Below are 22,552 nucleotides of genomic sequence, written 5' to 3' on the forward strand. Positions count from 1 at the left end.
GTCCAGGCTCAGGCCATGGATTCTCGACAGGAAGACCACAAAAGTGATAGCTCACATCAGTAGACACATAACGTCAACCTGACCTTTCATGGATAATGTTAACCATGATCACCAGGTCATCAGGTGTCAACTAAAATCCATTGTTGTATTAAAACTCATTTCAATTAAAACCCATCATTTCAGTTTTTTTTAAAGCAGTGTATATTGGCTTGCTTCATACCCACCCCCAAACTTCAGAAAAAAACACTTAAAGATACCTAATTTTAAATAATAAGTCATTTCAAACATAACTTGGTCAACCTGTACCAGTGTTTTCCTTTTGCTAAGAGCATGCCATTAATTTAAGGGGTAATAATACTGCATTAATGGTTTAAATGTTTACTGGGGATTATCATTTAAGATCATTTATTGGGGATATTTTATAAGAAAGCTATTGAAAGGTTGAGTTTGATTGCACACCAGCAGAAACAGCTGGTGATTATATTTTCTTGTGTTTTATTCTGTACTGAGCACTACAGTATTAAAAAAACTTTTATAAATTCGTTGTTAAAATATTTCAAAATACTTAACATACAAAAATGTAAAATATTAAAATATTCTATAAGAAATAATGACTGAAATTGAATACTGTTTTCTAATTAAACAAAATACCCTAATAATAAACCTATTTGCAGGAGGTGGATTTTGTGTGTTGCAGTGACAACTAAAAGTTGTCTTTTAGTTCAAATGTTGAGTTCAATTTAAATAATAATATTGATAACACTTGTATGTGGTGAAGACTGCAAACCATATAGAAAATGTATAAGTAAAATTCTCCCTTCCTTTACTACCCTCCCCCCAATTTCTAGTCTCTTGCTCCAAAAGTGTAACCATTATTTTTTCTTCCAGAAAAATGTCTGCATCTACAAAATATGTATATAATTTGGGGGGGGGAATAGAATCTTGCTGTACATAACTTGTCTTACTATATACTTTTCACCTTTCTTTTTTCGCTTAATGCTATTTCATAGACATAGTGTCACCTATAGATGCACATCATTCTTTTTAATGGTTACATAGTATTTCTTAGCATGGATTACCACAGTTTATTTATTCCCATTCTGATGGGAATTTTTGGTTTTTTCTAGGTTTTTAAATTTACAAACAAAACTACAGTGACATTACATATACCTTTGTAAGCATGGTATGAAGTTGCAATTAAGATGAAAATGTGGTCTGGACAAAAGGAAATGAAGTATGGCGTGGACTTAGGGTTACAGAAAAATAGTAGCAAAATGGTACTATTTCTGGTGAACAGCAGTAAGCTAAAATTATTTTTTTCCTAGTTCCTTTCTGAAATGAGGTAGAATATCAGTAAATAAAAAAATGATAAAAATATCAGGCTAGGTTGCATGATTCCATGAAGTTAGCAGTAAAGAAATAGAGACAGTACAGGCAGAATAACTTTCTGTCTGTTTTAGGATTATAACCAGTAAAAAGTCAGTTAAAGTTTGGTCATGTGATTTTGTATTTTTGTTTTTAGGAAAACAAACATATCAAGTGGGGTTCTAGATGGGATTATATTTTGGAGTGCATGTCTCATACCAGCATTCAGTGGTTTAGGTAAGCACTTTATGAAATAAAGAATAAGTAGCTTCATGGTAGGAAATGTATACAAACACACACACACATACATACATATATGTATTTTAAAAATTATTTTGTCACCAGAGATGATCTTTTTTTCCTTTTAGTTTTATTGAGATATAATTGACATATAGTACTGTATACGTTTAAAGTATGCAGCATAATGATTTGGCTTACATTGATGACCACAATAAGTTTAGTGAACATCTATCATCTCCTATAGATACAAAATTAAAGAAATATAAAAAGATTTTTTCCTCGTGATGAAAACTCTTAGGATTTACTGTTTAACAACTTTCATATGTAGCGTACAGCAGTGTTAATTATATTAACCATGTTGTACATTATACCCCTAGTACTTCATCTTATAACTGCAAGTTTGTACCTTTTGACCACCTTCATCCAGTTCCCCCTCCCCCCACCCCCATCCGAGATGATCTTGAGTGACATTTTTCCTTCTCTGTGGCTAATTTCCCTTCTCCTTCCTCTCCCCCACCTCTCCACATATGCAAAGAGAAAGAAAAAAGGAAAATCTGTATTAAATATACTAAAATGTATGCTGAAGGGAAGGAGAAGGTTGAGATGTCCTAGAGATAAGATGTCTGCGTGTAAAGAGTAGTCCATGCTGGGAAGTAGGCAGGATAGGACTGTGGCAGTGGACACTGTGCAAAAGATGGAATGAAAACAGGATAGATGCTTTCATTTGTGGGGTCAAAGTCTGAGCAAACTAGAGTGTAAGAAAAAGCAGTAACCACCTGGGGTGGAGGAAAGTCAGGATGTCATGAAAGACTGGGAAGAGAGCAGAGAAAGGTGAAAAGATTAAGTATGAGAAACCAAAACATTGCAAGTGGTCAAGGCAGGTCATATAGACGAGAGGACTGTGTTGAGATAATGTCTGTGAGTGAAGGTGGATTCATTCTCCACGTATTCTTTTTCATCCCTATTAGGGTGCCAAGCACTAGGAGAGGCTCTCAGACGTGGCGGTGCATAAGGCCAACAGGCTTCTGCTCGCAGGAAACTTACATTCTAGTGGATTCAGAGTGAAGGGACTTGATTCCTCAGGAATCTTCAACAGGACAGACCACAGAGTTAGGAGTCCTTCAGGACTGTGGAAGGAGTAGTTTCAACATGAAATCGAAGGATGGACCAACTGAGAATGTGATGATTGGGGCTGTCATAAAGCGTTGACAACGAGAGTAGGATCTTCAGTTAGTAACTTAGGAGACTGATCAGAGAAGCCGACGAGAAATAGATGAACCTGTGTATGTAGTATTTTTTTCCCGTTTTCCTCATATCCTATAATAAACCAGTTTTGAATGGAAGAAGACTATAAAGGTAAAGATGAAAGTAAGGAAAGGTGTGATTCTGTGAGTATGGTCTTCTGAGGTGATGATTTTCCTTATATGCCATTGCCTTTATTTTTTAAAAAATTTATTTTATTGAAGTATAGTTGATTTACAGTGCTATTGCCTTTAAAGTGACAATAGCACCCCCTTCTCCTCCTCCTATTTCTATCCTTATTCTTCCTTCTCCTCTACCTCCTTCTCCTCCTCATTATTATTATCATATTGTAGCTTTTCTAGAAAATCTTCTGTTTGGGCAATAGTCCAGGTCCCATTTTGTCACACCACCCAGAACTCTCTTCAGATAAAATTTATTTACTTATTATTTTTTTAAAGATTTACTTATCATTTATTTTATTTATTATTGGCTGCATAGTGTCTTGGTTGTGGCACGTGGGATCTTCATTGAGACATGCGGGATCTTTTGTTGTGGTCTTCTGTCTAGTTGCGGCATGCGGGTTTTCTCTTCTTTAGTTGTGGTGCATGGGCTCCAGAGTGCGTAGGCTCTGTAGTTTGCGGCACACAGGCTCTCTAGTTGAGGCACGCAAGCTCAGTAGTTGTGGTGCGAGGGCTTAGTTGCTCCACGACATGTGGGATCTTAGTTCCCTGACCAGGGATGGAACCCACATCCCCTGCATTGTAAGGCAGATTCTTTACCGCTGGACCACCAGGGAAGTCCCTGGATAAAATTTATTTAAATGCTTTCTTTAAAGGGGTTGTGAAAGGGAAGGGCGTCCAGATAGATTGTGGGGCTAATCTCTAGTAGTATTAATATTTATAATGTAACAATAAATGTACTTTAGTTTCTGTCTCAAGCTAATTTACTTATGACATTTAACAGACATTTTAGACATTATCTTAGTGGCATTTTTCTAAAACAGTGCTGGCCTTTTCATAGATTCTGGTGAAACTTTTTTGATGTGTCTGGATTTGTCTGGGTGGTGGGATGGCAGAAGGTCTTGATTTTGATTTGGGCATAGATTTTAAGGTTCAGTTTTGGAAACAGTATGTAAGAGCTGGTAGGTAAGTGGTCCATGGGGTCTTTACCCCAAAGCTTGATAAAGACTTGATAGAGTTAAAAGCCCTGGTCCATCAGCTAAGAAGTCAGTCAGTCAGTCATCAATTCAACATTGATTCCTGAACTTCCATGCTCAGTTTCATGTTCTGGAACTATGTCTGTGTTCCTGATCTTATTCATTTCCCCTTGTTTCTTTTTGGGAATGTACTCTTACTAAGTTCTAAAATAACCTTAAGAATAGTGTTGCTTCTATTGATTTATTTGTAATGCACTTTTGTGATAGAGCTTTTTTAAAAAAATTTTTTTATTTATTTGTTTTTGGCTGCGTTGGGTCTTTGTTGCTGTTCGCGGGCTTTCTCTAGTTGCGGCGAGTGGGGGCTACTCTTTGTTGTGGTGCGCAGGCTTCTCATTGCGGTGGCTTCTCTTGTTGCGGAGCACGGTCTCTGGGCATGCAGGCTTCAGTAGTTGTGGCTCACGAGCTCTAGAGCACAGGCTCAGTAGTTGTGGTGCATGGGCTTAGTTGCTCCATGGCATGTGGGAATCTTCCTGGACCAGGGCTCAAACCCATGTCTCCTGCATTGGCAGGTGGATTCTTAACCACTGCGCCACCAGGGAAGCCCCTTGTGATAGAGCTTTAAGTTCATTTAATATATTGATGTATTCAGCCTTTGATCCACATTTAACCTTAGAAAACTGATCGACATAATGATAATTTGAATGTCTTTCTTTTACGTGTGCACACATTTTCTTTTTAGTATTCAAATAAGAAACTTGAGACTTAACTTCTCTTTTTCCTTCTTTATGTTTTGTAGTATTATGAATTCCATTGTTATTGCTGTCTTCTTATCTGGAATGGTGGCTATGACCATATTAAGGACTCTCCATAAAGATACTATCAGATATAATCAGATGAGTTTTCCCGTAAGTAAAAATGCACATATTTGATTCAGCAAATATTTTGAGTGCCTGCTTTGCCCAGTTCTCAATGTTATATTTCTACTTAGAGTATAACACCTTGAATACAATGCATTTTGATGTCTAGTAATTTTGCATATTATGCTGAATCAAAGTACAGAGTGTTGTGTTGATTCTTAAAAAGTACAGGTAAGTTTATTAGAGAGTTATTTGCTATCAACTCTTTGGTTATATTCCTTTTCATGTTTCTGACCTTTCAAAATATCATTATTTAAGATTTTCATTAATTTGCAGCATGAGATAAATGTATGAAACACTGCAAAATACTACAATTTAGGGTAAATTTAGTTTTATCAATTTATACTGTTTTGACTCTTGTAATCATTTGTGTATTGATGAACTTTTAATTTCTATAGAATTGGTTGAATCTTTTTTTTTTAAATTAATTAATTTATTTTTGGCTGCATTGATCTTTGTTGCTGCGCGTGGGCTTCCTCTAGTTGTGGTGAGCGGGGGCTACTCTTTGTTGCGGTGCGCGGGCTTCTGATTACAGTGGCTTCTCTTGTTGTGAAGCATGGGCTCCAGGTGCGCAGGCTTCAGTAGTTGTGGCACACGGGCTTAGTTGCTCCGCGGCATGTGGGATCTTCCCGGACCAGGGATTGAACCCGTGTCCCCTGCATTGACAGGCGGATTCTTAACCACTGCGCCACCAGGAAGTCCCTTGGTTGAATCTTTTATGTATGTTAAATCGTGTTGCTTTCTTCATGAAAATCAAGCCAGTTGTGTCCTTTATATAATTAACACACTCCCTCCAATGCAAAACTTAAAGTAAGGGAATAGCTCATTTGTATGGCAGGGTCACATACCTGCCAGAGACCTACTCTATCCAAAATGAGCCATTGGTTTCCAGCTAGTCTGTCTCTAGAGGAAAATTCATTTTTCTCTAACTTTCAGAGCTCTTGTAACTTTCTGTCCTAGTAACTCCCGTGTTTATTAAAGACTTTCTCATATGCAAGAAGATGGCCAGAAGGAGTTTGGTTGGAAGCTGGTTCATGGGGATGTATTCAGACCTCCAAGGAGTGGAATGTTGCTGTCAGTTTTCCTGGGTCAAGAACACAAGTTTTGATTATGACATTTATTACTTTATGTGAGTAATCTCAGATCAATATGTGTCTTCTTCAACATTCTTAGTGAGCTGGTAACATATGTTAAACTTTTATTCATGTGTACAAAAGAACTTTGAAAATTCTACCCTAAAGTTTAAGGAAATGTGTGTTTTATAGTACTTACATTTCTTTCTTCTCAAATTAAGGATATGAGTCTGAATATGTTCCTATATCAAGGAACTTTCATAGCATCTTCAGTTTTGAATAATTTATTGTAATGTCCAATACACTTGTTCCTTGCTTTGCAAGGTAGGTGCATTCTTGAAAATCAGTATGTGGGTAGAATCATATTTTAAGTGAACTCAGGGAGTTATAATTCAAAGACTAGCATTTTGAAATGCTATGGCAAGCCTGAGTGCTGGTCTTTAAATGTATAAGCGCAATGGCATCGTTAGTAGGCTTACAGTGGCTGATGAACTCTGGCTGCCTTCATTTATCAACTAAAAATGGAGTTTGTCAGTTTTTGATAACCAGAGTGCTGATTTTCACAAACAAAGCTGCTGTAAATAAATGGCTTATTAGCTGTTTCAGATGTCAGTGATAATTTCAAAATTTAGCTCTTAAGGTTATATTTTCCTGAGACCAAGTCTCACTGTGATTTTTTCCCCCTTACCTTGAATAAAAGGAAACAGAAGGAAATTTTTGTGGGAAAAATGATTTGCTGTTTATGCAGTGACTACTGGAGTAGGGAAGGGGAAGATCTTTTGTTTAATTTTGATTTAAACAGTGAGATTAAAGGCTAAATTGAAAACATATCATTTGCCTTGTATGGAAAATCAGACTTTTGCATTAAGAAAAAATTGTCAAAAAAATTAGCTAAGAGAATAACATCAAAGAATTTCCTTGTATGCTGTTTCATAAAAATATCTTCATAAGGTTGTCTTTATTATAAAGTCCTATGTACTTTTGAGGCCATTACTGTCACTGGTTTGATATTTCTCTTTTGTGCCTTTAGTTCTGGCCTGTCTTGGTTTCCTTTCCCCTGCCAATCGAGGTGCTTTAATGACCAGTGCTATTCTGTTATGGGTCCTTCTGGGAACCTCTGCTGGATACGTATCTGCTAAGATGTATATGAGTAAGCATTGCAACTGTTATTATTCCAGTAAGTTGGTGTGTTAAATGTAGAAATTAAAAAGCTGTAAAATTCAAAATTCAAAAATTGCATGGGGAATTTTAGCTGACCTAGCAAAATGTAGTTGTGTGTTAGTTACTATAAAGTATTTGTAAAGTGGACTAAATCCAGTTGCTCCAGTAACTCTTCTGTCCTTTACTTCCTCAGCATTTAGAGGTATTAAGTGGAAGACAAATTTTTTGCTGACGGCACTACTGTGTCCTGGGTTAATATCTCACGTTCTCTTTTCTCTATGCCATTATACTCTTTCTTATACTTTTTTAAAAAATAAATTTATTTATTTATTTATTTATTTATTTATTTATTTTTGGCTGAGTTGGGTCTTTGTTGCTGCGCACGGGCTTTCTCTAGTTGTGGTGAGTGGGAGCTACTCTTTGTTGCGGTGCATGGGCTTCTCATTGCAGTGGCTTCTCTTGTTGCGGAGCGTGGGCTCTATGCGTGTGGGCTTCAGTAGTTGTGGCACGTGGGCTTCAGTAGTTGTGGCTCGCGGGCTCTAGAGCGCAGGCTCAGTACTTGTGGTGCACAGGCTTAGTTGCTCAACGGCATGTGGGATCTTCCTGGACCAGGGCTCGAACCCGTGTCCCCTCCATTGGAAGGCAGATTCTTAACCACTGTGCCACCAGGAAAGCCCCTTTCTTATACTTTATCTTAGAAAAATCATTTTACACGATAATGAAGCGTAGAAAGGAGTTGAGTGACCACTGTGTTTTCTGTGGCTGCAGCATTCTTTTTCTGGTGTATCTGCATTCTTTTCATCTTTTTGTACATCTTAACCCCTAGTACAAAGAGATGGCAATGGTGCTGTGGTATTCAATTTTCAAAAATTAATTAATTAATTTTTGGCTGCGTTGGGTCTTAGTTGCTGCGTGCGGGCTTTCTCTAGTTGCTGCGAGAGGGGGCTACTCTTTGTTGCGGTGCACAGGCTTCTCATTGTCGTGACTTCTCTTGTTGTGGAGCATGGGCTCTAGGCATGCAGGCTTCAGTAGTCATGGCACGTGGGCTCAGCAGTTGTGGCTCGCAGGCTCTAGAGCGCAGGCTCAGTAGTTGTGGTTCACGGGCTTAGTTGCTCCGTGGCATGTGGGATCTTCCTGGACCAGGGATCGAACCCGTGTCCCCTGCATTGGCAGGCGGATTCTTAACCACTGTGCCACCAGGGAAGCCCCTTTCTTATACTTTATCTTAGAAAAATCATTGTACATGATAATGAAGAGTAGAAAGGAGTTGAATGACCACTGTGTTTTCTGTGGCTGCAGCATTCTTTTTCTGGTGTATCTGCGTTCTTTTCATCTTTTTGTACATCTTAACCCCTAGTACAAAGAGATTGCGATGGTGCTGCGGTATTCCATTTTGATCTTTGTTTTTGAAGCAGGTTTCATAAATGCTCATCTCAGTTATGCATCTTGCCTTATATATCACGTTAGAGTGACAATTCATATACCACATTGTGTTATTCTCCTCGTCCTTGCCTTCAGTGATTATTTCTTCATGTCTCACCTAGTTACTGCAGTGTCATTAGTGACTACAGTCCCCAGGCACAGTCATGGTCAGAGTGGGAGTCGGGGTGGTGCTGCACAGTGGCCATAATGGGAGTTCATCCAGTCCCCTAATTATAGAGATGTGGAATCAACGTGTTCAAGGTCACACAAGAAGTCAGTCATGAAGCCCAGGCTGTATATAACCAAACGCACCCCTTACATCCTGTCCAGTGCTCTTCCCATAATACCTCACTGATAAGGTGCTGACTTGCTTAAGGTTTTATCTCCAAATTCTTTAATACGTTTTGTCTTAGTCAGCTTGGGCTGCCATAACAAAATACCATAGACTGAGTGGCTTAAACAACAGACATTTATTTTCTCACGGTTCTGGAGACTGGGAAGCCCAAGATCAGGGCATCAACAGGGTTGGGTCCTGGTAAGCGCTTTCTTCCTGGTTGCTGCTAGCTGCCTTCTTGCTGTGTCCTCACATGGCAAAGGAAAAGAGAGAGAGAGAGCGAACTCTTTGGTGTCTCTCCTTATAAGGGCACTGATGCCATCATGAAGACCGCACCCTCATGACCTCATCTAAACCTTATCCCTCCCTAAAGGCCCCATTTCCAAATACCGTCACATTAGGGATTAGGGTTTCAACATATGAATTTTGGGGGACACAATTCAGTCCCTAACAATTTTCATTAAAGAAAATTCTTTCCTTGATATGTTCTGAAGGACAAGTTTTTTTTTTTTTTTTTAAGGAAAAAGTAGTGGATTATATCTTAACTGTTATGTGGTACTTTAATTTTCTTTTGTTGTAAAATTCCCATGTCCTTGATGCTAGAGTGTGTCACAATAGTGGAAGTCCTATAATGAAACTTATACATAGTAAATTCAGTTATATTATGTACTAATTAGTGACAAAATGAGAGCAAATGCTCTGTGACTGAGTATAATGCCATAAACAATTCAATGCAGTGATAGATGATATATTCAGTAGACTCATAATCTTTTATCTACATGTGGCTTGTTTTCTCCTAAACTCCAGGGGAAAAGGTAATATCATTGAAAAGATTGAACATTATAAGTTTGCACATCAAATACATGTACCGCAGTTTTTGACTTATTTAAAATAAGGACAATGCACTCCCCTCCCCCTTACCACCTTGAATAGAGCCATCTGCTTTTTCTATAACTCTTTTCAAGGGAACTAGAATGGGTGGTCTTTCCTGAGGTGAATGCTTTAATATATTTATGTAAGAAAGCAATGTCCTTGACAATATTTCAGATATTTGTTGCTTCAAGTTCAAGACTCAGATGAATCTGAAATTGAATAACTTTGGCAACAAAGTGCCATTGTGCTAAAGTCATTATACTGGATTGTCATGCAAGGGATATTGCAAGCAAGAACTAGTCAATAAACCATGCACTATTCTCTTCATTATTTACTCATTCAACATATTTATTGTGTTTTTAAAAAATTTTGTCTTGTTTTTGTTTTTTACTATATTTAATGCATTATGCTAGGCACTGTAGAGGAAATAAATGTAAATCTCCACTGAAACTGCCTTCGTGGCTTCAGATGAATAATAATGGCCCATTTTTCATCAGACAGATGTTCCATCTTATTGTAAAAAGAAGTTACGTCATTGAAATAGAAAATGTAAAAGAACTAGAATATGCTGTGTCACTAAGCTTGATTAGCTAAATTGAACAATTAATGTCTGAAAAGCATTAGCATTTGCAATGCACTATGAGCTGTTTTTATCATGTTTTCTATGGGATCAATTTTGAAGAATGTTTTACACAGAAAAATTTAAAAATTAAAGTAGGAATCCATAATAACATGGCTCAGTGTTACGTGGGCTATGAAATGATGCAGTGGCAAACCACTTTTGTGAAAATAAAATTTTTTTTTAATTTGAAAAGCAACTGTTAACAGTGGTTGTCTCCTGGGTGGCTGGGGGACAAGAGTGAGAAGGAGACTATTTATTTCATACTTATTTTTCACTGTTTCTCTGTTTCTTTTTACTTTTCACATTGTGTACCATATGCATGCATTACCTATTTTTAAATAATTTCATTATAAACAACAATAACAACAACTCATAACCATATTTTGAAGTGGAGAGGTAGCATTAGAGGCTACCGGCATAGGCTTTAGAGTCAGACACACACACACACACACACACACGCACCCTATGCTCTATACACATAGGGGTCCATTTCCCAATTCTGCCCCTTTCTAATTAATGAGGCCTTGAGTAGGTTGTGAATAATGCTGCAATGAACATGGGAGTGCAGCTATCCCTTTGAGATCCTGTTTTCATTTCCTTTATATATATACCCAGAAGTGGGATGGCTGGATCATATGGTAATTCTTTTTTTTTTTAGCTTATCATTTTCCTAGAGCAGTTATGCTCTGGTAATTTATTAGATATAAGTTTATAACAACAGGCTGTTTGTGGTACAGTATAACACATCTGCCCAAATTCTCATCTTTCTTTGTAGAAAACAGACCAACCTCCCTGTAGCTTTGCATATGAAGTTCTAGGGATCCATGCATTACCCTTTCATCAGTTCTAGAAGAGAAAATGCCCCTGATTAAACCCCTAATCTCCTGAGAAATGTTGCTAATGTTCTTTATACTTTTAAATACCAATGAAGGGCTGGATTTTTTTTTTTGGAAACACATATATTACCTATTATGTGTCATGGATGTTTTAAGAGTTTATAGATACTAACTAGTTTAAACTTTGTAACAACTTTATCATGTAGAAACTATTATTTCCATCTCTCAGAAAAAGACGCTGAGACACAGATAAATTAAGTACATACAAGTCCACAAAGTGGATAAGTGGTGAAGTCAGGATAGCAAGGAAGTTTACTGTCTTAATCATTAAACTTCTATCAGTAACTACTACCAGACACAGAAGTACAACACTTGGCCTTCCCCCATCCATTTTCTAATCTCTTTGGATCCCAATGACAAAGTTCATGGTGCCATGTTGGTAAAATACAGTACCTACCTCCACATAAGCTATTCTATTTTGGTCCTGCATATTGCTTAAGTTACACTCGCCTAGCACAGCAAATAGAAGCTGGATGCTGATATTAATCCAGAATTGATACTATTCTTAAATGGATAATCTTCCAATTATCTCAAATAATAGCATATTTTCCAGGTTTCTCAAGCTATCATCATTTTTCTACAAACAAATTATAAGTAGGAGTATAATTTATTACCCCAAATCCTGGGAATGTAATATATTTTTTTAAAATCCCAGACCTTTTCTTTTTAAGAAGAAAATAATATAAATTTTTTCCAAAAATCAAATTGTGTAATAAGAATGGATATACATATACTCATTACACACACAGTATGTATATATACTCTATAGATATATGTATACTCTTTTTTTTAAAAATCATAGATATCTGTATACTCTTATTTTTAAAAATCATTTGTATACTCCAAAATGCATACATAGCCTAGAAAATCAGATCAGTGATCTAAGGTTGTATGGCAGTTCTCTTCATCCAGAGGGCACTACTGCTTGTTTTTTTTTTTTGGATTTTTTTTTTTTTAATTCAGACAGAAAGTCACAAAAATTATACTCATCCTCATCAGTTCACTCAGTCCCATGTAATTAAATTTTTTTTTAATCTTGATCTTTTGTTAGCACTTTTATGAGTTCTTCAGTTTTTCATTAGAGTTCTGAAAATGCTTATTCATTCAGTTCAGCAGTACAGTCAGTTACCAGAAACCTGTACTTGTCAGTCTTTTCCATGAATTTCTTAAAGATGAAACCCTTTTATAGGAACATATTTGCAAAAGCATCAGAGTACACACAGAACTGTCTGTAAATGACAAAAGACTTAAAAATGACCACAGTTAAAAATTTGATGAAAGTTCATAACAATGCAGTTGACAAGAAAATTAGTTATTTCTGAGATATACATTTTAAGGTAATAACTAGGATTATGACTTATAACATTATACCAGAACATATAAGATATTTAGAAATTTCACGTAATGTCTGAAACATTTATATTAACATATTTCCATACAAATAATCCAATGAAAGTTTAGTATTAGTTGTTTTGTTTGCTTTTATATACTGCATGTTCTTATTAGTCATCAATTTTATACACATCAGTGCATACATATCAATCCCAATCGCCCAATTCAGCACACCACCATCCCCACCCCACCTCAGTTTTCCCCCCTTGGTGTCCATATGTCTGTTCTCTACATCTGTGTCTCAACTTCTGCCTTGCAAACCGGCTCATCTGTAAAATTTTTCTAGGTTCCACATACATGCGTTAATATATGATATTCGTTTTTCTCTTTCTGACTTACTTCACTCTGTATGACAGTCTCTAGATCCATCCACGTCTCAACAAATGACTCAATTTCGTTCCTTTTTATGGATGAGTAATATTCCATTGTATATATGTACCACAACTTCTTTATCCATTTGTCTGTTGATGGGCATTTAGGTTGCTTCCATGACCTGGCTATTGTAAATAGTGCTGCAATGAACATTCGGGTGCATGTGTCTTTTTGAATTACGGTTTTCTCTGGGTATATGCCCAGTAGTGGGATTGCTGGGTCATATGGTAATTCTATTTTTAGTTTTTTAAGGAACCTCCATATTGTTCTCCATAGTGGCTGTATCAATTTACATTCCCACCAACAGTGCAAGAGGGTTCCCTTTTCTCCACACCCTCTCCAGCGTTTGTTGTTTGTAGATTTTCTGATGATGCCCATTGTAACTGGTGTGAGGTGATACCTCATTGTAGTTTTGATTTGCATTTCTCTAATAATTAGTGATGTTGAGCATCTTTTCATGTGCTTCGTGGCCGTCTGTATGTCTTCTTTGGAGAAATGTCTATTTAGGTCTTCTGCCCATTTTTGGATTGGGGTGTTTGTTTCTTTAATATTGAGCTGAATGAGCTGTTTATATATTTTGGAGATTAATCCTTTGTCCGTTGATTCATTTGCAAATATTTTCTCCCATTCTGAGGGTTGTCTTTTCGTCTTGTTTATGGTTTCCTTTGCTGTGCAAAAGCTTTGAAGTTTCATTAGGTCCCATTTGTTTATTTTTGTTTTTATTTCCATTACTCTAGGAGGTGGATCAAAAAAGATCTTGCTGTGATTTATGTCAAAGAGTGTTCTTCCTATGTTTTCCTCTAAGAGTTTTATAGTGTCCGGTCTTACATTTAGGTCTCGAATCCATTTTGAGTTTATTTTTGTGTATGGTGTTAGGGAGTATTTTAATTTCATTCTTTTACATGTAGCTGTCCAGTTTTCCCAGCACCACTTATTGAAGAGACTGTCTTTTCTCCATTGTATATCTTTGCCTCCTTTGTCATAGATTAGTTGACCATAGGTGCGTGGGTTTATCTCTGGGCTTTCTATCTTGTTCCATTGATGTATGTTTCTGTTTTTGTGCCAGTACCATATTGTCTTGATTACTGTAGCTTTGTAGTATAGTCTGAAGTCAGGGAGTCTGATTCCTCCAGCTCCGTTTTGTTTCCCTCAAGACTGCTTTGGCTATTCGGGGTCTTTTGTGTCTCCATACAAATTTTAAGATGATTTGTTCTAGTTCCGTAAAAAATGCCATTGGTAATTTGATAGGGATCGCATTGAATCTGTAGATTGCTTTGGGTAGTATAGTCATTTTCACAATGTTGATTCTTCCAATCCAAGAACATGGTATATCTCTCCATCTGTTGGTATCATCTTTAATTTCTTTCATCAGTGTCTTATAGTTTTCTGCATACAGGTCTTTTGTCTCCCTAGGTAGGTTTATTCCTAGGTATTTTATTCTTTTTGTTGCAATGGTAAATGGGAGTGTTTCCATAATTTCTCTTTCAGATTTTTCATCATTAGTGTATAGGAATGCAAGAGATTTCTGTGTAATAATTTTGTATCCTGCAACTTTACCATATTCATTAATTAGCTCTAGCAGTTTTCTGGTGGCAGTTTTAGGATTCTCTATGTATAATATCATGTCATCCGCAAACAGTGACAGTTTTACTTCTTCTTTTCCAATTTGTATTCTTTTTATTTCTTTTTCTTCTCTGATTGCCGTGGCTAAGACTTCCAGAACTATGTTGAATAATAGTGGTGAGAGTGGACATCCTTGTCTCGTTCCTGATCTTAGAGGAAATGCTTTCAGTTTTTCACCATTGAGAATGATGCTTGCTGTGGGTTTGTCATATATGGCCTTTATTATGTTGAGGTAGGTTCCCTCTATGCCCATTTTCTGGAGAGTTTTTATCATAAATGGGTGTTGAATTTTGTCAAAAGCTTTTTCTGCATCTATTGAGATGACCATATGGTTTTTCTTCTTCAATTTGTTAATATGGTGTATCACATTGATTGATTTGCGTATATTGAAGAATCCTTGCATCCCTGGGATAAATCCCACTTGATCGTGGTGTATGATCCTTTTAATGTGTTGTTGGATTCTGTTTGCTAGTATTTTGTTGAGGATTTTTGCATCTATATTCATCAGTGATATCGGTCTGTAATTTTCTTTCTTTGTAGTGTCTTTGTCTGGTTTTGGTATCAGGGTGATGGTGGCCTCATAGAATGAGTTTGGGAGTGTTCCTTCCTCTGCAATTTTTTGGAAGAGTTTGAGAAGGATAGGTGTTAGCTCTTCTCTAAATGTTTGATAGAATTCACCTGTGAAGCCATCTGGTCCTGGACTTTTGTTTGTTGGAAGATTTTTAATCACAGTCTCAATTTCATTGCTTGTGATTGGCCTGATCATACTTTCTGTTTCTTCCTCGTTCAGTCTTGGAAGGTTATACCTTTCTAAGAATTTGTCCATTTCTTCCAGGTTGTCCATTTTATTGGCATAGAGTTGCTTGTAGTAGTCTCTTAGGATGCTTTGTATTTCTGCAGTGTCTGTTGTAACTTCTCCTTTTTCATTTCTGATTTTATTGATTTGAGTCCTCTCCCTCTTTTTCTTGATGAGTCTGGCTAATGGCTTATCAATTTTGTTTATCTTCTCAAAGAACCAGCTTTTAGTTTTATTGATCTTTGCTATTGTTTTCTTTGTTTCTATTTCATTTATTTCTGCTCTGATCTTTATGATTTCTTTCCTTCTGCTAACTTTGGGTTTTGTTTGTTCTTCTTTCTCTAGTTTCTTTAGGTGTAAGGTTAGATTGTTTACTTGAGATTTTTCTTGTTTCTTTAGGTAGGCTTGTATAGCTATAAACTTCCCTCTTACAACTGCTTTTGCTGCATCCCATAGGTTTTGGGTTGTTGTGTTTTCATTGTCAGTTGTCTCTAGGTATTTTTTGATTTCTTCTTTGATTTCTTCAGTGATCTCTTGGTTATTTAGTAACGTATTGTTTAGCCTCCATGTGTTTGTCTTTTTTACGTTTTTTTCCCTGTAATTCATTTCTAATCTCATAGCATTGTGGTCAGAAAAGATGCTTGATATGATTTCAATTTTCTTAAATTTACTGAGGCTTGATTTGTGACCCAAGATGTGATCTATCCTGGAGAATGTTCCGTGCGCACTTGAGAAGAACGTGTAATGTGCTGTTTTTGGATGGAATGTCCTGTAAATATCAATTAAATCTATCTGGTCTATTGTGTCATTTAAAGCTTCTGTTTCCTTATTTATTTTCATTTTGGATGATCTGTCCATTGGTGTAAGTGAGGTGTTAAAGTCCCCCACTATGATTGTGTTACTGTCAATTTCCTCTTTTATGGCTGTTAGCAGTTGCCTTATGTATTGAGGTGCTGCTCCTATGTTGGGTGCATATATATTTATAATTGTTATATCTTCTTCTTGGATTGATCCCTTGATCATTATGTAGTGTCCTTCTTTGTCTCTTGTAACATTCTTTACTTTAAAGTCTATTTTATCTGATATGAGTATAGCTACTCCAGCTTTCTTTTGATTTCCATTTGCATGGAATATCTTTTTCCATCCCCTCACTTTCAGTCTGTATGTGTCCCTAGGTCTAAAGTGGGTCTCTTGTAGACAGCATATATATGGGTCTTGTTTTTGTATCCATTCAGCAAGCCTGTGTCTTTTGGTTGGAGCATTTAATCCATTCACGTTTAAGGTAATTATCGATATGTATGTTCCTATGACCATTTTCTTAATTGTTTTGGGTTTGTTTTTGTAGGTCCTTTTCTTCTCTTGTGTTTCCCACTTAGAGAAGTTCCTTTAGCATTTGTTGTAGAGCTGGTTTGGTGGTGCTGAATTCTCTTAGCTTTTGCTTGTCTGTAAAGCTTTTGATTTCTCCATCAAATCTAAATGAGATCCTTGCCGGGTAGAGTAATCTTGGTTGTAGGTTCTTCCCTTTCATCACTTTAAGTATATCATGCCACTCCCTTCTGACTTGTAGAGTTTCTGCTGAGAAATCAGCTGTTAACCTTATGGGAGTTCCCTTGTATGTTATTTGTCGTTTTTCCCTTGCTGCTTTCAATAATTTTTCTTTGTCTTTAATTTTTGCCATTTTGATTACTATGTGTCTCGGCGTGTTTCTCCTTGGGTTTATCCTGTATGGGACTCTCTGCGCTTCCTGGACTTGGGTGGCTATTTCCTTTCCCATGTTAGGGAAGTTTTCGACTATAATCTCTTCAAATATTTTCTCAGGTCCTTTCTCTCTCTCTTCTCCTTCTGGGACCCCTATAATGCGAATGTTGTTTCGTTTAATGTTGTCCCAGAGGTCTCTTAGGCTGTCTTCATTTCTTTTCATTCTTTTTTCTTTAGTCTGTTCCGCAGCAATGAATTCCACCATTCTGTCTTCCAGGTCACTTCTCCGTTCTTCTGCCTCAGTTATTCTGCTATTGATTCCTTCTAGTGTAGTTTTCATTTCAGTCATTGTATTGGTCATCTCTGTTTGTTTGTTCTTTAATTCTTCTAGGTCTTTGTTAATCATTTCTTGCATCTTCTCCATCTTTGCCTCCATTCTTTTTCCGAGGTCCTGGATCATCTTCACTATCATTATTCTGAATTCTTTTTCTGGAAGGTTGCCTATCTCCACTTCATTTAGTTGTTTTTCTGGGGTTTTTTCTTGTTCCTTAATCTGGTACATAGCCCTCTGCCTTTTCATCTTGTCTATCTTTCTGTAACTGTGGTTTTTGGTCCACAGGCTGCAGGATTGTAGTTTTTCTTGCTTCTGCTGTCTGCCCTCTGGTGGTTGAGGCTATCTAAGAGGCTTGATGGGAGGCTCTGGTGGTGGGTAGAGCTGACTGTTGCTGTGGCAGACAGAGCTCCCTAACACTTTAATCCACTTGACTGTTGATGGGTGGGGCTGGGTTCCCTCCCTGTTGGTTGTTTTGCCTGAGGCAACCGAACACTGGAGCCTACCTGGGCTCTTTGATGGGGTTAATGGCAGACTCTGGGAGGGCTCACGCCAAGGAGCACTTCCCAGAACCTCCGCTGCCAGTGTCCTTGTCCCCACAGTGAAACAGAGCCACCTCCCGCCTCTGCAGGAGACCCCCCAACACCAGCAGGTATGTCTGGTTCAGTCTCCCCCAGGGTCACTGCTCCTTTCCCTGGGTCCCGATGCGCACACTACTTTGTGTGTGCCCTCCAAGAGTGGGGTCTCTGTTTCCCCCAGTCCTGTCAAAGTCCTGCAATCAATTCCCACTAGGCTTCAAAGTCTGATTCTCTAGGAATTCCTCCTCCTGTTGCCGGACCCCCAGGTTGGGAAGCCTGACGTGGGGCTCAGAAGCTTCACTCCAGTGGGTGGACTTCTGTGGTATAAGTGTTCGCCAGTCTGTGAGTCACCCACCCAGCAGTTATGGGATTTGATTTTACTCTGATTGCGCCCCTCCTACCGTCTCACTGTGGCTTCTCCTCTGTCCTTGGACGTGGGGTATCCTCCTTGGTGAGTTCCAGTGTCTTCCTGTCGATGATTGTCCAGCAGCCAGTTGTGATTCTGGTGCTCTCGCAAGAGGGAGTGAGAGCACGTCCTTCTACTCCGCCATCTTGGTTAATCCCTGGATCATATGGGAATTCTATTTAAAGAATTTTGGGGAACCTCCATACTGTTTTCCTTGGTGCCTGTACCAATTTAGATTCCCACCAAGGGCGCACGAGGGTTCCTTTTTCTCCACATCCTCGCCAACACTTCTTATCTCTTGTCTTTTTGATGATAGCCATTCTGACAGGTGTGAGGTGATACCTCACTGTGGTTTTGATTTGCATTTCCCTGATGATTAGTGATGTTGAGCGTCTTTTCATGTGTCTGTTGGCCATCTGTATGTCTTCTTTGGAAAAGTGTGTATTCAGGTCCTCTGCCCATTTGTCAGTCAGATTGTTTTTTTGCTATTGAGTTGTGTGAGTTCTTTATATACTTTGGATATTAACTCCTTATCACATATATGATTTGCAAATATTTTCTCACATTCTGTAAGTGATTGTTTCTTTTGCTGTGCAGAAGGTTTTTAGTTAGATGTAGTTCTGCTTCTTAAGTTTTGCTTTTGTTGCTTGTGCTTTTGGTGTCATATCCAAAAAATTGTTGTGAAGACCAATGTCAAGGAGTTTTGACCCTATGTTTTCTTCTAGGAGTTTATGGTTTCAGGTCTTATGTTTAAGTCTTTAATCCATTTTGAGTTAATTTTTGTGAGTGGTATAAGATAGGGATCCAATTTTATTCTTCTGAATGTGGTTATTTAGTTTCTCAACATCACTTATCGATTTCTTGGCTCCCTTGTCAAATACTAGTTGACAGTATATGCAGGGATTTATTTCTGGGCTCTTGATCCTGTTCTATTAGTCTGTGTGTCTATTTTTATATCAGTACCATACTATTTTGATTACCATAGCTTTGTAGTATAGTTTGAAATCAGGAAATGTGATGCCTCCAGTTTTCTTCTTCTTTCTCAAGATTGCTTTGGCTATTCGGGGTCTTTTGTAGTTCCATACAAATTTTACGGTTGCTCTTTCTATCTCTGTGAAAAATGCCATTGGAATTTTTCAGCTGCTAATCTACTAATCTAATTTCTGTCTCTATGGACTTGCCTCTTCTGGACATTTCATATAAATGGAATCATAAAAAGTGTGGCCTCTTGTGTCTGACTTCTTTCACTTAGCATAATGTTATCAGAGTTCATCCATGTTATAGCATGTATCACTACTTCATTCCTTTTATGATTGAACAATATTCCATTGTATCAATATACCACTTTTTGTTTACCCATTCATAAGTTGATGGTCATTTGGGCTGTTTTCACCTTTTGGATAATATGAATAGTGTTGCTATGAACATTTGTATGTGATGTTTTGAGTGAAAATATGCTTCCAATTCTACTGGGTAGATACTGGGTATATACCTGGGAGTAGAATTACTGGGTCATATGGTCACTATGCTTACTATTTTGAGAGACCGCCAGCCTATTTTCAAAAGTTGTTATACCATTTTACATTCCCACCAGCAATGTATGAGGGTTCCAATTTCTCTACACCCTCGTCAACACTTGTTACTGTTTTTGCTTATAGCCATCCTAATTGTTATGAAGTGATCTTTCATTGTAGTTTTAATTTACATTTTTTGATGACTAATGATATTAAGCATCTTTTCATGTGCTTATTTGTCATTTGCATATCTTCTTTAGAAATATGTCTATTCAAATCCTTTGCCCATTTTTAAATTGGATTATTTTTCTTTTTATTGTTGGATTGTAAGAGTTCTGTATATATTTTGGTTACTAGATGCTTATCAGCTGTATGGTTTGTAAATATTTTCTTCCATTCTGTGAATTGTCATCTCAATTTCTTGATAGTGTTCTTTGAAGTGCAAAACTTTAAAATTTTGATGACATTCACTTTATTTACTTTTTCTTTGGTTGCTTGTGCTTTAGGTGTCATATTTAAGAAGCCTAATCTAAGGTCATTAAAATTTATGCTTATGTTTTCTTATAAAAGTCTTCTAGTTTTACATCTTAAATATAGGTCTTTGATCCATTTTGAGTTAATTTTTGTATATGTGTGAGGTAGGGATCTAACTTCATTCTTTTGTACATGGATATCCAGTTGTCCTGACATTATTTGTTGAAAAGACTCTTTTGCTCCAATTGATTTGTCTTGATTTCCTTATTGAAAATGAAGTGTCCATAAATCTGTGGGTTTATTTCTGAACTTTCACTCCTATTCCATTAGTCTATATGTCTATCCTTAGACCAGTACCCATCGTCTTTTTTTCTTTTTTTATAAATTTGTTGCTCCTTTTTGTGTACTTGTAATCTCTGAGATTATCTCTAATCTATTTATTTATTTATTTTTGGCTGTGTTGGGTCTTAGTTGCGGCACGCGGGGTCTTTTGTTGTGGCATGCAGGCTCTTCATTGTGGCTCATGGGCTTCTCTCTAGTTGTGGCACGTGAGCTCCAGAGCATGTGGGCTCTGTAGTTGTGGCACGTGGGCTCAGTAGTTGCGGTGCATGGGCATAGATCCCGCGGCATGTGGGATCTTAGTCCCCTGACCAGCAATCGAACCCGCGTCCCCTGCATTGGAAGGTGGATTCTTAATCACTGGACCACCAGGGAATCCCACCCATAGTCTTGATTTTAGTCTGTAGCTTTTAATAAATTTTGAAATTAGGAAGTGGGAGTCCTCCAGCTTTGTTCTTTTTCAAGATTATTTTGGCTATTCTGGAACTTTGCATTTCCATATGAGTTTTAGGAAGTGCTTTTCAATTTCTTCAAAAAGCTGACTGGGATTTTGATAAGATTGCAGGGAATCTGTAGATCAATTTGGGGGATATTGCCATCTTAACAATATTAAGTCTTCCAGTTCATGAATACAGGATGTCTTTCCATTTATTTGGTCTTCTTTAATTCCTTTCAATTACATTATACTTTGTGTGATTTCAGATCTGTTAAATTTATTGAGACTTGTGTTATGGCCTAACATATGGTCTATCCTGGAGAACATTCCATGTACACTTGAGAAGAATGTGTATTCTGCTGTCAATGGGTGGAGTGTTCTATAGATGTCTGTTACGTCTAGGAGGTTTAGAGTGTTGTTAAAGTCTTTCATTTTCTTGTTGATCTTCTATTTGTTCTATCCATTATTGAAAGTGTTTATTCAAGTCTCTAACTATCATTGTTGAATTGTCTGTTTCTTCCTTCAGTTCTGTCAGTTTTTGCTTCATATATTTTTGGGGCTCTGCTGTTAAGTACATATATGTTTATAATTGTTATATATTCTTGATAGATTGATACTTTTATTGTTATAAAAGTCCTTCTTTACCTCTCATAATGCTTTTTGTCTTAAAGTCTATTTTGTCTGTTAGAAGTATAGCCACTCTAGCTCTCTTTTGGTTACTGTTTGCATGATATATCTGTATACAGTTGACCCTAGAACAACATGGGGGCTAGGGGCCCTGACTGCCTACACAGTCGAAAATCTGTGTATAACTTTAGAGTCAGCCCTCTCTATCCACGATTCTGCATCCACGGATTCAACCAATAGCAGATTGTGTAGCACTGTAGCATGTATTTATTGGGAAAAAATCCATGTATGAGTGGACCCATGCAGTTCAAACCCATTTTGTTCAAGTGTCAACTGTATGTAAAATCCTTTTACTTTCAATCTGTTTGTGTCTCTGAATCAAAATTGTGTCTCTTGTAGACATCATATATTTATTTGGATCATTTTTTGGGGGGTCCCTTTTGCCAACCTGTGCCTTTTAAATGGAATATTTCATCCATGTACATTTAATGAAATTATTGATAAGGTAGGATTTATATCTGATATATTGCTATTTTCTTTCTATAAATTTTAGGTCTTTTTTGTCCCTTCATTACTGCCCTCTATTGTGTTAAATAGATATTTTTAGTGTACTATTTTTATTCCCTTGTCCTTTCTTTTACTATTATTTTGAGTTTGTTCTTAGT

The 22,552-nt window shown here is 37.2% G+C and overlaps 1 pseudogene across 1 annotated transcript in view; it reads left to right on the plus strand.

Moving 5' to 3' along the window:
• The window catches only part of LOC309652746 (transmembrane 9 superfamily member 2-like), a 112,397-nt pseudogene that overhangs the window by 48,189 nt on the left and 41,656 nt on the right, over nt 1-22,552 (plus strand). Inside the window, exons 7-11 of the transcript XR_014268791.1 lie at nt 1,523-1,602; nt 4,800-4,912; nt 5,922-6,049; nt 7,024-7,143; nt 7,348-7,405. The product of XR_014268791.1 is annotated as a transmembrane 9 superfamily member 2-like (transcript). The remainder of the gene's footprint in view (nt 1-1,522; nt 1,603-4,799; nt 4,913-5,921; nt 6,050-7,023; nt 7,144-7,347; nt 7,406-22,552) is intronic.

Source organism: Balaenoptera physalus, assembly GCF_965194825.1.
Source record: "Balaenoptera physalus genome assembly, chromosome: X".
NCBI classification, from domain to species: Eukaryota; Metazoa; Chordata; class Mammalia; order Artiodactyla; family Balaenopteridae; genus Balaenoptera; species Balaenoptera physalus.